The sequence below is a fragment of the Grampus griseus genome (assembly GCF_964374135.1).
Source record: "Grampus griseus genome assembly, chromosome: 15".
NCBI classification, from domain to species: Eukaryota; Metazoa; Chordata; class Mammalia; order Artiodactyla; family Delphinidae; genus Grampus; species Grampus griseus.
This window is the reverse complement of record NC_139009.1, coordinates 17,050,097-17,066,228: the sequence shown is the minus strand read 5'-3', so window position 1 is coordinate 17,066,228 and position 16,132 is coordinate 17,050,097.

Genomic DNA, 16,132 nt, shown 5'->3' with positions numbered 1-16,132 from the left:
AAGGAAGCACCACAGAGTACTCTTGGAATGCAGCCCTGAATGCAGCTCTGCTCACTCACTACTCATCAGTTTCAGCACCCCAGCCTTTCCACATCTGAGCCTCAGCAAAATTATAAATGACCCAAGGCCAGGTGCCTTCAGGGTCTCTTTAGAATCTCCACAATCGTGTAAATGAAATCTGCAAACAGCACAAGTCTATTATACTTGACTAACAAAGCAGACTTGAGCATTTTGGTTGCTGATCTTTTGAACATTCACACTTTCTATTTTTATTTTTGTAGTTTGGTTGGTTTAGGTATTAGAGATAGTAAAGAGCATGGATGCTTGAGCTAAACTGCATGGGATCCAATGCCAGCTCTGCCACTTCCTAGCTGTGTAATCTTAGGCAAGGTACTTAACCTTTCAGTGCCTTAGTTTCTATACGTGTAAAATGTGGACAACGGTAAAGTTGTTGTAAGAATTAAATGAATTCATGTGCTAACAGCTCTTAGACCTGTGCCTGACAGCAGAAGCACTTTACAGGTGTTAGCTCCTCTTATTGTAAGTCGCCATGGCTGCTAGAGTTGACATCTGGAAGGTGTGCTGAATAGCATGTCCTGCCTGAAAATATGATCATGGCTCTTGTGTTTGCAACTAGTATCTATTAATTAAGAAACCGTCATTTGTGCTCCGTAATTAAATTTATTAAACTCTAATTCCTATCATAACAATAATTAGTTCTTGCTAATTAAATTTATCAAATTCCCCCTGGATTCATATCTTAGGTAAATATTTAGTAGCCCTACACTAATTATTTTAATCAACATGGAGAGTATTTCAAATGACTACAGATAGTTCTAACTAATTAAATTGAGTACAAAATAGTATCTTATGTAATAAATTTGCAGGTGCTAAAAAGAGTGGGAATGAGCCACAGGATAATGTCTCAGGGACCTATCCACGTGAGTTGGTGATTGCAGCATTTCCAAATCTTAGCCAACATGCTAGGGAAGTTTGAGACGGTTTATTGTTCCTGTCCTGATTTGTCTTGTACTGCCAGTGTTTTGTGCACAGAGCAAGCTCTGGGCATGATTCAGGAACATGCCATATGACTTGAAATTGGACCCATCAACACTAGTAATTAGTGCAGAAGCAAGAAGCCAGCAGAAGCAGCAGCAGGGCGAATTCCTGCTTCAAAGAGTCTGAAGGAAGAAAGGCAAACTCTCCAAGGTTCCTTCTTCTGCAGGCTTGGTTTCCTCATCCTCAAAGCAAACTGTCAGTTGTTTCTCATGTTGGGAAGTCCTCCCACCCTACCCTGCTGCTCCCAGCTCCTTCCTAACAAAGAAGAATCCTTGAATTACAGCCACCTGATTGGCATCCTGTTGCTAGGAAACTGTAAAATGAATGTATCATATTTCATAATAAAAATGCCTCTGACCCATCCTTAGAGAGACATGTACAATCAAGTGTGGCCCCACGTGGCACTGGCTAGCACTGACCACCCACCTCTCCTCTCCTCTGCTCCCTTCCGGGGTCATGGTGAGATAACTGGCTCTAGTTAATGGTGGTCACTCTCTGGCCACCCACAGGGTTCTCTGTGGCTTGAGTTAGGGTTCTGTCCATGGCTAGGCTTGGGAGGATGGCCATCTAGGGCTAGAATAGGGGGCTCAGTCTGTGACCAGTATTGACAGGATGTTCAATTCACAACTGAGTTTCAGTACTCAGTCTGGGGTGGAAATTAGAGTGTAGGCTGTTGTGAAGTCCTATTAGGGAAAGAAAAGAAAATGACCATCGAAGTATTGGCAGTTGGATTATATTGTAATACAAATGGTCCACCTCAAGAATAAAAAGAGCAAGTTCGAGTATTAAACAAACTATGTAAAAAACTAAATCTTTTCATAATTGTCTCCAGCCCTTTCTTGTAAATGACAAGTAAGTTATCATAAACAAGCAGCCAGCTGTTGATGCTCAGGGCACGGTGTCCAGCATCACCCAGGCTCTCCTGACCTTCCATTTTCATCAAGTGGCTGGTGAGGAGGGGGCTGATTCCTTACAGCTTACATACTACATTCTATCTTTGTGGAGGAAGTGTCTTGCATGGGCATGGGAAACACGTGGGTGGCACGTTGGACAGTGGATCTGCACTTGTGCTCTCAGAGCAGTTCAAATACACATGAGAGTTACAGAAAATGCACAGACTTTATCGCTCCCTCTCATTAAGCTGTCATCCACATTCAGTGTGGATCTATTTCCTGGTTCTGAATATCACTTCCCCCCCTCTAGCTCTCTTTCGAGTATTTGTGATCTCATGCAGCCACCTTTAAATCATCCCTATGGCAACCACAGTCATCATGAATCCTCTGAGTGAGCTGGCAGGAGAAAACACTTTCAAGAGAACAGAGATCCTAGGGGGACCAAGGGTAGTAGAGAAACCTGAGAGCATTGAACTGATGGAGGTAGGATCAGATCATGTCAGAGCCAAAAAGGATGAAATGACTGAGGGCCCAGAAAAGGGACTGGCTTTGCTCAGTATCACACAGAACTAGAACTCAGGCCTCTTTTATTCTTGTACCATGATGTACAAGTAAATGAATGAGCACAGACTTGCCATGTGTCAACTGAAGGCAAACAGGCCATATAATAGAATCTTTATGTGTTCTTCATTTGAACCCATTGGCCTGAACATGAAGTTTTGTTCAGAGAGTCTGATGCTTCAGGACTGAGACTGCATCTGGACCTAAGACATGTTGTCTCTAAAAATATCATTCTTTTCTATCCCATTTCTTTTCCAGGGGATATGCTCACTTGTAATGGGAGGTAGCTGGGGGGGTCTCTGGCCAATGGACACAGCTCTGTAGATAGCAATGATAAAGACTATTGGATATGGCCCCCTAAGTGAGGGCATTGTGGGACCTAGCTGTGTCCTTGCTGTGCTTGGCAGAACATGCAGATATCGTTTATCTAATAGTGCCTTATAGACGGAGCTGTGAGAAGATCTACCTGAATGGAGCTGAGACTAGGTCACATAAACACCTGGATTTGTTCCCTGGTGACCACCACAAAGGCATCATTCATCTGTTGCCTACCTGTTAGTTCTGAAGAGTCACCATCAGTATCCCAGCTCCATGCATGAAGATGCTCCCCCATCCCTTCCTCACCCAGAAATGTCCAGGGAATCCTTCTTTTAAAGGATGAATCCTTCTTTTAAAGCCTTATTTTATGCTTTGAACAATTTTTATCCCAGATTGTGACTGAAGAATAGGAAGAAAGCTTGCATCTTCTAAAAGAATCCACTACAAAAGAATGTGATATGTGCAAAAAGGAGGCATTGCTGCTGTTTCGTTTCTGTGCCTTGCGTAGGAGCCTCCTGAGATGGCGCCCTGAAACCTGCCCTTTGTTCTTTTCCTTTAAGGGATTAACCAATAGAAATCCAAAGCCCTTGGCTAACTGGGCAGAGAACCATAATGTCTGAGCACATTCCTACTCATTCTGAGAATAACTGAGTTCAAACTGTCCTTATTCAATCCACTGTCATGCAGCTACTGTCCTGCCCATGGTACCCAGTTCTGCTACATACCTAAATCTAACAGATTTTTTTTTTAATTCCTGAACTTTCAGCAGAATTTAACATAATTGATCCTACACATCTTCACTTCCTTCTCATGGCTCTCATATCAATATACTTTCCCAGATTTTTCGTCTCTGTTAACTATATCATATTTTCTTTTGTTGGGTTTTATCACTGCTTAATCCTAAAGCATTTTCCCCCCTATATTTATCAATTTTAAAGAATTCAGTGATCATCTATGCCTGCATTGTCCAGTATAGTAAATAACCACTAGCCAGACGTGACTACTGGGCATTTGGAATGTGGGTATCTGAATTAAGATGTAATAAAAGTGTAAAACACACAACAGATTTCAGAGACTTATTACAAACAACAAGAGAATATAGTTATCTCATTCATAATTTTTAAATTGATGCATGCTAAAATGATAATATTTTGGATATGTCATATTAAGCAAAATATATTATTAAAAATAGATTCATTATATATTTCTGTTGGGCAGTATGCAATGAATCTATCCAAACTTATCTCTAGCTCAGACCTCTCCTTTAAACTCCAGACAATGTAACTAATCGCCAACTTAACATTTCTGATAGGTTATTTGACAGGCACTTCAAAAGCAACGTGAAATGTGAGATTATTTTTTCCTCCTAAATCCACACCTGTTTTAGTGACTGGTCCCACCATCATCTTCATTTCCCTTTTCTCTTCTCCATATGGCTTCCTCTTTCCAGAATTACATAAATGTAGACAATCCAGGTGGGAAGGCTATGTACATAACCACCAATCCTAAGGTTAAGTCTTATCTGCATTATGAAGTTTTTATGTGGACATCTGTAGTGATGGGGAGCTCACTTCCTTATCAGGCAGCCTATTCCATTGTGGACAGCTCTGTTAAAAAGTTTCCCAGTATATCAAACTATCATTTGATTTCTCAGAATTCCTAATCATGTTTTAATTCTGTCTCCTGAAGCCATACAAAACAAGTTTAATTCCCTTTTGACTTTTGAGAATTGTTTCATGCCTTGATTGCATTGACTGTTCTCAAGTTAAACATCTCTTATTCTGTTGGTGTGATTTCAAGTCCTCTCAATCATTCCTGCCACTTACATTTGAATACAATGTAGTTTGTGTACTTATTAACAATGTAGTTGTCAAATGGTCCACTGATTTCAATAGGCAAGCTGAAGGCTAGAAGGGGACTCTTACTTTGATTGCCTTAAATTCTGTACCTCTCCTGATACCATTTGGGAGTACGTCCGTTTGTTTGGGAGTCACATCACACACAGATAACTGGTTTGTATTGAATTCACTTTCATGTAAATCCACTATACTTTGGATATCCAATTAAGCCAAGCCTCTTCCACCCTCTATTTTTACAGGTTTGTATTATGTATTTAAAGTTCGTGATTATATTTATGGTTTGGCCCATTGTACAAGTAAGCCTATCTAGATATTACTGATTCTGCTTCTTCCACTCACTGTGATTTGTTTTGTGTCTTAGATCAATGTCATCCAAAAAATTGATTAGTAAACCTATATTTTCACATAAATCATCAGCAAAAGTATATAAAGGACAGGATGAAAGTCAGAAGTATGTTTTATATTGTGAAAGTCTTCTGTTTAAGTTACGGCATCCGTTTATTTAACCCTTCACATTACTGGACATCGTCATTTAACCAACTGCAGGTCTAGGTGACAGTGCTTGGTAAATTCTTTTTCATTATCACTTCAAATAGTTCCTCTATTCTGTTCTATCTCCTTCTGGGACTCCAATCACATTTTCATTGACCATTTGATACTTCCCACTCCTCTTAGATTTTCTATTCTGTTTAGTTTCCTCCTTTTTTATATTTCTGTGTTTCAATTGGGATAATTTCTATAGGCATTGACACATTGTAAAGTAACAAATTTATTGCTATACAGTTTTCATCCTCCCAATGAGCCCAACATAGGAATTCTTCATCTCTGATATCATTTTTATTTGTAGCATTTCCATTTGACTTTTATAGTTTCCATCTGTCTGTCAGTATTCCGTATTTGTTTATGCACATTGTCAACCTTTTCCATTAGACCAGAGATCAGCAAGTCTTTTTTTTTTTCAGCAAGTCTTTTTATTTTATTTTTGGTAAAAGGGCAGATATTAAATATTTTATGCTTTATAGGATCTATAGTCTCATAACTATTCATCTCTGCCATTGTAGTGTAAAAGTATCCATCAATAATTGTAAATGAATGAGTGTGGTTATGTTTAATGGACATATATACACTACCAAACATAAGGTAGATAGCTAGTGGGAAGCAGCCGCATAGCACAGGGAGATCAGCTTGGTGCTTTGTGACCACCTAGAGGGGTGGGATGGGGAGGGTGGGAGGGAGGGAGATGCAAGAGGGAAGAGATATGGGAACATATGCATATATATAACTGATTCATTTTGTTGTAAAGCAGAAACTAACACATCATTGTAAAGCAATTATACTCCAATAAAGATGTTAAAAAAAAAACAAATATAAGAAGAAGCTGAATTTGTGCTGAAGGCCATAGCTTCCTGATCCCTGCTCTAGATCCTTTAAAATAATAATTGTAGTTATTTTAATGTACCTATCTGATAGTTCTAAGCATCCCTAAGTCTGCTTATATTGACTACTTTATCTATTGACAGTGGGTTCTTTTCCTTGCTTTTTTGGTTTGTGTCATCATTTTTTATTAAATATCAGAGACAGTATGTTGAAGAACAGAAGAGACTGAAGTAACTATTATTTACAAAAGGAAATGGGCACATCTCCTTCTGTTAGGCCATTAGTGTAGAGAATTGAATCAGTCTGGTAATATTTCAACTGAATTTTTGTTTTTGGTACTTTTCCTTGCTACAGTTACTTCTTGTCTAACATAGTCTTTAAAGTTGTCTAGTGATGAGTTTCTTTTTTGTGTGCTTTGGGTAAGGAATGGTGCTGAAGGATTTTTTCTCAGTGTTCCTGGTCAACCTTTAGCCTTCAGTGGTCTTAATATGAACACATTACATGGGGTATCTCTCTCCTCATCTTGCCCAGGTGGAAGAATGCTTGTTACTCTGAGGTTAGACCTGTAGTATGAATGGGTTCTCTTATGTCAAAGTACTTGAATTAACTCATATTTTAGTATTTCTGTTTCTTGTTTAAGAAAATATTGTGATGATCCAAATAAGGGTTTTGACAAATTTTTTATAGGTATCTCATGGTCCTAAATTATCAGACTAATAACTTTGAGAGAACAAAAATAATGATTTTAGATATGATTTTTATTTTTTAGGAGAGAAATAGTTACTCCCAGTAATGCTGTTTCCTCTGTAGATTCAATTTAATCATACATAATTGATTCAGTAATATTTTATGGAATCTTGCTAGGGGTGATGTCAAGACAAGCTACCTCTAGATTCCAGAATCAATCTTATTCCTCTATAACCTGAAATAATATTTGCTTTTCTATGATCTTCTGTGTCTCCTTCACATTCTCATTGTGTTACAAATATGTAACATAATCACATATTTGAAGTTCCTTTTAAAGTTCCTTCACCTATTTTGTCCTAATCTTCCTTCTTTTACTATGTATATTCTTTATAGCCTCCAAATAATTGTAATTTACATTGTTACTAGAGGCAACTACATTCTTTGATATATTAGTTCAAGAAAAGTTTTTTCATTAACTAATACGTGTCGAGTTTTAGGTTTAAAACTTGAGAACCAAGCTTGGATAAAATTTAGCCCCTGCCTCCAAGTCCAGATGGCAAGGCAGATACGTAACAAATATTTAGCCAGGTGCGTGTGATAAAAGCAATAATAGGAGGATGGCTGATAAACTATGACTAGGCCTGGGGAAGGAGATTCAATAAGGTTTCAGAGAGTTGGTGATATTCTTAAAAGTCTTAAAAATGGTAAAGACTTGAACTTGATACATGATACAGGATAGAATATTCCAGACAATGTAAAACATGTATAAAGTAGCCTCATGCTGCATTTGCATAAATTCCCACAATAGTGGAACATGGTGGCAGGTAGTGGCAAGAGATGAGGCTGGACAGGGAACTGGGGTCAGACCTGTGAAGCTCATGCTTGCCTATTTAGCAATTTGGACTTTATCCTGTAGGTGATTAGGATTAATGGAAGGATTTTAGATAGAGGAAACACATGATCTGATTTACATTTTTCAGAGTGCACTTTGGCTGAGTGAGTGTAATGAGTCAGTGAAGCTTTATTGTTTGGGCTCTGCAGGCAGGATGAGTAGGGTTCATGAGCTACACAAGGGCCCTCAAATGGGGTGAGACATGGGAGAGGAGACACATTAGCTTCATGGTTGGACAGCTGCCAAGTCAAAATAAAACTTATTTTAATTAAATGCCTATAAATGATGGAATTATGTTAACTACTTAACTACAGCTCAACTTTTGGGGAAATATTGTGTCAAATAAGCAAAACTTGTAGAACACAATAATATGGCGACTTTACCTTAGTCTCCCTCTGTCCCTTCAAATGCATTCTGTGGGCTAGTTCTTTCTCTTTCTCTTTAGATGAAAAAAGTACAAGGAAAGTCCTATGCTTCTCTAGTTACTCTTCAGCAACTAAAGTTCTTATGGTCGGTCTAGTCTCCCAAACAGTCTTTGTTCAATAACTAGAATGCCCAGTTCTATTAGTAACCAATACTACATTTTCATGTATGGTGTTAGGGAATGTTCTAATTTTTTTCTTTTACATGTAGCTGTCCAGTTTTCCCAGCACCACTTACTGAAGAGACTGTCTTTTCTCCATTGTATAGTCTTGCCTCATTTGTCATAGTTTAGCTGACCATAAGTGCGTGAGTTTATTTCTGGGCTCTCTATTCTGTTCCACTGATCTGTGTGTCTGTTTTCATGCCAGTACCATACTGTTTTGATTACTGTGACTTTGTAGTATGAAGTCAGGGAGCATGAATCCTCCATCTCTGTTTTTCTTTCTCAAGATTGTTTTGGCTATTCAGGGTCTTTTGTGTTTTCATACAAATTTTGAAATTATTTGTTCTAGTTCTGTGAAAAATGCCATTGGTATTTTGATAGTGATTGAATTGAATCTGTAGATTGCCTTGGTAAGACCAGGTACCATAAAACTCGTAGAAGAAAACAGAGAGAGAACATTTTTTGACATAAATTGTAGCAATTTTTTTTTGGATCTGTCTCTTAAAGCAAAGGAAATAACATCAAAGATAAACAAATGGGACCTAATTAAACTTAACATCTTTTGCACAGCAAAGGAAACTATTGACAAAATGAAAAGACAACCTATGGAATGTGGGACAATATTTGCAAATGATATGACTGATACGGAGTTAATATCCAACATATATAAATAGCTCTTACAACTCAACATCGAAATACAAACAACCCCATAAAAAATGGGCAGAAAAACTGAATAGAGATTTTTCCCAAAGTGGAAATGCAGTTGGCCAACAGGCACATGAAAAGATGCTCAACATTGCTGATTATCGGGGAAATGCAAATGAAAACAAGGATAAGATGTCACCTCACACCTGTCAGAATGGCTATCATTGAAAAGAACACAAATCAGAAATGTTGGCGAGGCTGTGGAGAAAAGAAAACCCTTGAACACTGTTGGTGGGAATGTAAATTGGTGCAGCCCTTGTGGAAAACAGTATTGAGGTTTCCCCCCAAAATAAAAATAGAACTACCATATGACCCCACAATTCCACTCCTGGATATATATATGAAAAAACCCCACTAATTTGAAAAAATACACACACCCCAATGTTCTTAGCAGCGTTATTTACAATTGCCAAAATATGGAAGCAAGCTAAGTGTCTCTCAACAGATGAATGAATAAAGAAGATCATATGTGTATATATATATATCTGTGTGTATGTGTTTATACACACACACAATGGAATACCAATCAGCCATAAAAAGAATGATATTTTGTCATTTTCATCAACATGGATGGACCTGGAGGGTATTATGCTAAGTGAAATAAGTCAGCCAGTGAAAGATACCATATGATATGGTATGATATCATATGATACCATATGATATCACTTATATGTGGAATCCAAAAATTACAACAAACTAGTGAATATAACAGAAAAGAAGCAGACTCACAGATATAGAGAACAAACTACTGGTTACCAGTGGGGAGAGGGAAATGAGGAGGGGTAATATAGGGGTAGGGGGTTAAGAGGTACAAACTATTAGGTATAAAATAAGCTACAGGGATATATTGTATAACACAGGGAATATAGCTAATATTTTATAATAACTGTAAATAAAGTATAACCTTTAAAATTTTGAGTCACTGTATTATACACTTGTAACATATAATATTGTACATCAACTATACTTCAATTAAAAAATGTTCACTACAAAAAAAATCAATATTTAAAGTTAATGGTTCTTTTCTCCCTTGCTTTGGGACTTTTTGGGCTGTTGGCTTGTGCAGAAAGAGAGGTTTGGCTTTTTATGTATTTAACAATTATGTTTGTGTTTTTTTTTTTTTTTTTTTTTATGCGGTACACGGGCCTCTCACTGTTGTGGCCTCTCCCGTTGTGGAGCACAGGCTCCGGACGTGCAGGCTCAGCGGCCATGGCTCACGGGCCCAGCCGCTCCGTGGCATGTGGGATCTTCCCGGACCGGGGCACAAACCTGTGTCCCCTGCATCGGCAGGTGGACTCTCAACCACTGCGCCACCGGGGAAGCCCACAATTATGTTTTTTAATTCACTTTTATCACTCACTAACTGCCTTTAGATCTTTGAGAGTTGCAACTGGGTGGGGATTGGTGAAAGGATGGGTAGAGTTGGGGAGAGACTGGTTAGAAATGGTAATGAACAAAATGTTCAAAAGTTATGTAGAAGGTAAGTAAATATAGAGTTTGGCCACCTGGATGTGAGGGTGAGAGAAAAGGAGGCACTTAGAATGACTTCTTGTGGGACATGCTATGGTGGTGTCTCTAACTAGGCTCTACATTTACTCATTCAAGAAACATTAACTGCCTACTTGATATTTAGATCCATATGAATGAGACAGTTCCAATTCTTGAACAGCTCAAGTCTTTTGGGAAGATTGGTAAATACACAACTAAAATGTTCTGTTATGAGAACTATAACAACATGTTGCTTTGGAAATTATGGGAACACAGTGGTGCATTTCACGCAGCCTGGAGTAAAATGGGAAGGGGTGTCCTCTGGAGATATAGACATGCCGATCTTAGTTTGGGAAATATTGATTGTGATTCCTCTGAGGAAGTTGGAAATGGTGTTGGTTATGTAGATGTAGGGCTAAGGAAAGGGTTTGATCTAATATAGACAAACGTTTAGGAGTTATCAGCATAGAGTTATATACAGAAGTCGATGAGGTATATCATCTAGGGAAAATATTAACTCTCTGGCTCATATGCATGAGGGACAAATTGGAGGCATAGGGAGTATGTAAGAGATAAAGAAGAGGTGGAGAAGGATGCTGAGGAGAACTGGGCAGAGGAGTAGTAGGAGAACCCAGAGAGGGAGGAGCCCTGGAGGCCAGTGCAGAAGAACAAGAACTTTTCAGGGATGAGAGAATAATGGTTACTGTAAATGCTACAAAAAGCTCAAGTGTTGAGTAGAGGAACCAGCATGGTCACTGGGTCTGAGAGACCTGCATTTACCCTAGTTTCTGCTTACAACCTGTGACTTTGGGCAAGTTACCTAAGCATCTAGCAGGAAACTGTGGGTCTTGGTGCTCCTTCTAGTTGCTCTATAGAGCACAGGTTGATGTTTCTTTCTCCTTAGGAGCCATATTCATCATTTGTGCTGGAAGACTACCAAAACTCTGTCCAGAGACACTTCTCCTTCCCACCCTCTGTGTCTTTATTTTCAACATCTCCTTGCACGTTATCGGAATCATTTAATTTCTGACTTCCTTTTTGTTTAAGTCTCTCCTCTCCCAGCTCCTCTCTGTAGGTTCCGCCTCTCCTGCAGCTCCAGGCTCCTGGAATGCGGAGCTGTTAGAAACAGATGTTTCCATCCTGTGAGTGCTTGACTACATCTCAGATGGTGTCTCTGAGCAGATGTTCTTGAGTATACCTTCCCCTTCCTCTGCTGTTGTATTTTCTATACAAACACCAGATTGCATGGCTGCATTGTTCTTTCTGGAGAAAACCCAACTCATGATGGTGATGGGGTAGGCTATGCCTTCAGAATGTTAGAGATGGTCTATGGTGTAAAGGCTTTGCAGAGAGAGTGTGAGGCTAAAAGGCTTAGGAAATGCAGTTGTGTGCTGTGAATTTATCTACTCATGACTTGCTGTCTCTGGTATTTCTTCCAGTGAGCTGGTGTTCTGCAAGAACCTCTCTTCTGTCTACTTCCTTAGGCTTGCCCTGCATCCCCATGTGCCTCTTTTGGTCTTTTGTAATTGTGCACCCTCAGGTGAGCCTTCCCAACACATTGGGTTCTTTGTCTCCGGACAACATGTGGGGTTAGGAGATGGAGTCAGAGAGTCTGTGGAATCATTACACTTTACGATAATAGACTTGAAAAGCCTTGGTGAAAATAGGGAGGAGGTAGGGTTACCTGCTGGGCAAACCTTCCCTATGAGGGTCAATGGTGACATGTTACAGTGGTCGGCACACCGCCCACCCTCCCCACCATTTTCCCTTGGTTTGTGAACTTGTCTTTGATTGCTTACTGAGAATTTGTAGCAAAGGACCCAAGGATGTGGAAGAAAATCCCCTGACTTTATTTTTTATTTATTTACTTTACTGCATGATTCCATTTGTATAAAGTATAGAAACAAGACAATCTAACCTTTGTTGTTAGAAATAAGGATAGTGACTGGGGGACTGAGATGTTAAATAGTGACTGGAAAGCAGACCCAGGAGAGATCCTAGGGTGTGAGTCAGGTTCTCTTTCTTGACCTGAGTGCTGATTACATGAGTGCTTTTAGTTTATGAAAAGTCATTGAGCTGTACACTGATAACATGTATATATTACGAGTTTTTAAAAATCTATAGCTGGGTTTTTAAAAAATTGGAATATAGTTAATTTACAATGTGTTAGTTTCAGATGTACAGCAAAGCGATTCAATTATATATATATATATATTCTTTTTCCGGTTCTTTTCCATTATAGGTTATTACAAGATATTGAATATAGTTCCTTGTGCTATGCAGTAGGTCCTGCTTGTTTATCTTTTTTATATACAAAAGACTGCTCTTTAACCTTACCTCTTGATTTGCTTTTGGGAATTCATGATTTGGAAAAAAGATTTTCATTCCCATTTTCATTCCATTTATGACAAGTAAATATCTTTAGTCCTTCATGTGATAGAATAGGTTGCATTCACCTGTCACTGGCTATCTCTCCCTACTGGAAATAGTCATCTTGTTGAAGCTGCCTATGTTCCTTTCAGAGGTGCCTACAGGCAGGGCGTACTCATGTGCATTAATTTGAATGTTAAGTACAGCTCTGGAGAGTAGGGAAAGACCCCAGGGAGAGTGTGATGGAGTCTGGGGAGCTGAAGGAAAGGAGGGGATAGAGTGATTCACTTACCAACCAGCCTAAAGTTTTAGCCATATCCAGACAAGCCAACTGAGAGATTAAAGGCAGGCGTGGAAATCAGGCCTGGCAGGTCTCTGCCGCCAGTATGGAGTGCATTTTACAGTCCAGGCCTCCCTTACTTCACATAGCAGATCATCTGAAAATTCACATGCAACACTCTCTTTTAAAGACTCCAGCAATACATTTATCTATAAAGCAAAGAGTGTGCCACAAGGAAGAAAGTTTGACCTTCAGAAGCAGACACACCTGAATCAAACCATGGCTTTACTACTTTGTTTTTTCATTCATTCATTCAAAAATATTTATCTAAAGCATTCCCTGTCCTAGGCATAATGCCAGAAATGAGGGAGACAACACTGGTAAATTTTCTATGTCAACCTAGATAATTTAGTAACTGCTCTCAGCCTCAATTTCTCATCTATAAAATATGAATGGTTTTACTTGCTGTGCAGATTGTCATGAAGGTTGAAATAAAGACACCGTTTCTGGCATATATCATTTTTTTATATCGAAAATTATAATTATGTGAGAAATATCCCATTTCACATATTCCATGAGTTTTTTTTTAAGTGAAGTCTGTATATTTACAATGACTTATAATAATGTTATTCTTATCAAGGTTCCCCGAGTAAACAATTCTCTCCCACTAACAGATTAAACTTCTACTCACTGAAGCTTATTGTGATGAAGATTTCCAAAATCATCTCAAGTTGTAAATGTTACAGCTATACTATTGAACTTGGCTTTTTTTTCTGTATAGAAGAGTTCCAAAGAGCACAGAATTGGAAGTCCCCAGGCCTGACGTAGTTTTAGCTTTGACACAATATAATCTGAGATTCTTTGCTTTGCTCTCTCTGCACTCTACTTTCTCCATCTATGAAATAGTTACAATAGTAATAATTGCCTTGCTTATTTGTAGTGATTTTATAGAGATTAAATGTAGTAAATGATATGAGAGGGTTTTAATACTTTAATTGTATATATTTTGTTTTGCTTTCTTGTTTTTAAGGGAAAAAAAATGAGAATAACTAGGGATATTTTGCCCAGTTCTATATATCTTCTTACAAATTATCCTATTTTCTTACCTTTCGTAAGTTTGCACACTTAGATTTCTATTTTGAATGATAAATAATAATGATGGTGGATCCTAATTTGGAGAAGGTGGATTTGCCAGACTTTAAATTTACAAACTAGATATATTTGAGAATAATTGTTCATATTAGGAAGTGTTTTATTTTATATAAGTGTTTTTTTCTTTGATTTTCTTAAACTGGTAGGGGCAAACAGCAGTGCATTTAAAACATGATTTAATGTTTTAGAAATACAGCTATTGCACAATTTGAAATTTACCTACATAGTAATATCAGAACAAAGGTTAATACTTGGATTTTCGTTCCAATACCCAGATCATTGTACACAGTGATGGGATTGAGTTGTTCCTACACCTACACAAAACACTATTAAATCTGTTGCTATATGTTTAGTTTGGGACTTTGATTTTGGGGTTGGTTTTGAATAAATTCCAAAAAGACCTTTATAGTTTGGAGGTCTAGAAAGGCAATAAGTGGAACAGATTCTAAAATATAATCAGTCAATCCATAAGTCTATACTGAGTGCCTGCTGTGGATACTTGGTACTTTGCTAGGAGATGTGCAGTCGGAAAGGCTTCACTGAAGAAGTGACTTTTGAATTGAATCTTGAAAGTTGCATAGGTGTTTACCAAGTGAAAAAGGAGTCTGAAGGAAAACAAGGCACAGAGAACTATGTGACCAGTTCAGAAGAAGGACGATACAACCTGGGGAGCTGGTTTGAGTGTAAGGAGCATGTGGAGAAGCTCTGATGGGGGAGGCTGGAGAGATACTCAGGAGACAGACGGGGGAGGGATCGTACACCATGTTGTAAAGTTGCTGCAAATGCAGTCAAAGGAATGAGTGTTCGATTAAACAGACCATATAAAGCACATCAGCTGATTCTTCTCCAGACATTGGCTCTATGAATTTTTTTCACTGAGCCTAGGTAAGTGCTGCTTTGTTATTATGCAGAGAGGATTAAGGTTTCTTTGCTAAAGATTGCACTCCTTAACCCAGCATGCTGATGTGCTAAGGTTTATAAAGACACACTCCTGCCTGGGTGACTCATGTCTAATGTGTTCCACCCATTACTTTGCTGCAATGATAAACCATATGGATTATTTTTTTTCCTGAAGTGCTTGCAATCTCCTTAGTGTGTATAGAATTTATGGAGTTATTAACAGATAATCACAGACTCATATAAACTGGGGTTGAGAAAACACTTGATCTCTAAGAATACAATATATAGCACAGGTAAAGACAGTCAACTCTGAGCTGGAAGCCCTAGAAGAGAGGAAGTAGGTGTAAGGGTAAAGGAATGGGTTAGGAGAGAGGGTTCTAAAGGGAAACTTGATGACAGGGACAAGGAATGATAGAAAATCCACAAGCTTAAGACCAGGACTCTGGATTTGATTTTGGAAGCATTGGAAAGAGAGTAAATTGTAAGTGCTCATTCTTGCTGCAGAACAGAAACTTCTTTGGTGGGGGTAATCTGGAGAGTGAGAGTCAGACACCAGGCAAAGACAGGCATTAAACTATAAGGCTTGGAGGCCCTCAGCTTGCCTAAGGTTGCAGAAATACCAAAGAAAGGTGTTTGAAGGAAATTCAGCAGTTGGAGGCAGGCTGAACTTAGGGAGCAGAGAAAAGTGGAATCTGGGAAGACTCCTGGGCTGCTTGGCTGCCAGGACCCAGCAGAGAATGGCACTGCTCAATGATTTCTTGTTTAATCATTTTTCTCATTTTCCCTAGTTGTTAACCCTGGGACCATACTAATCAACTCCTCGTTTCCCTGCCTGTGGCTTACATGGTTCCTTGGTTATTACATCTGAATTTAATCATTGTCCAAACTGAGCTCCATGCCTTCCTCACAATTTCACCTTGATACAGTTTGTGTTTTGCCAGGAAATATAGCTGTGTAGAAATGGAAGGAATCTATTTAGAGAGAGGAGTGTCAGGAATGGGAAGC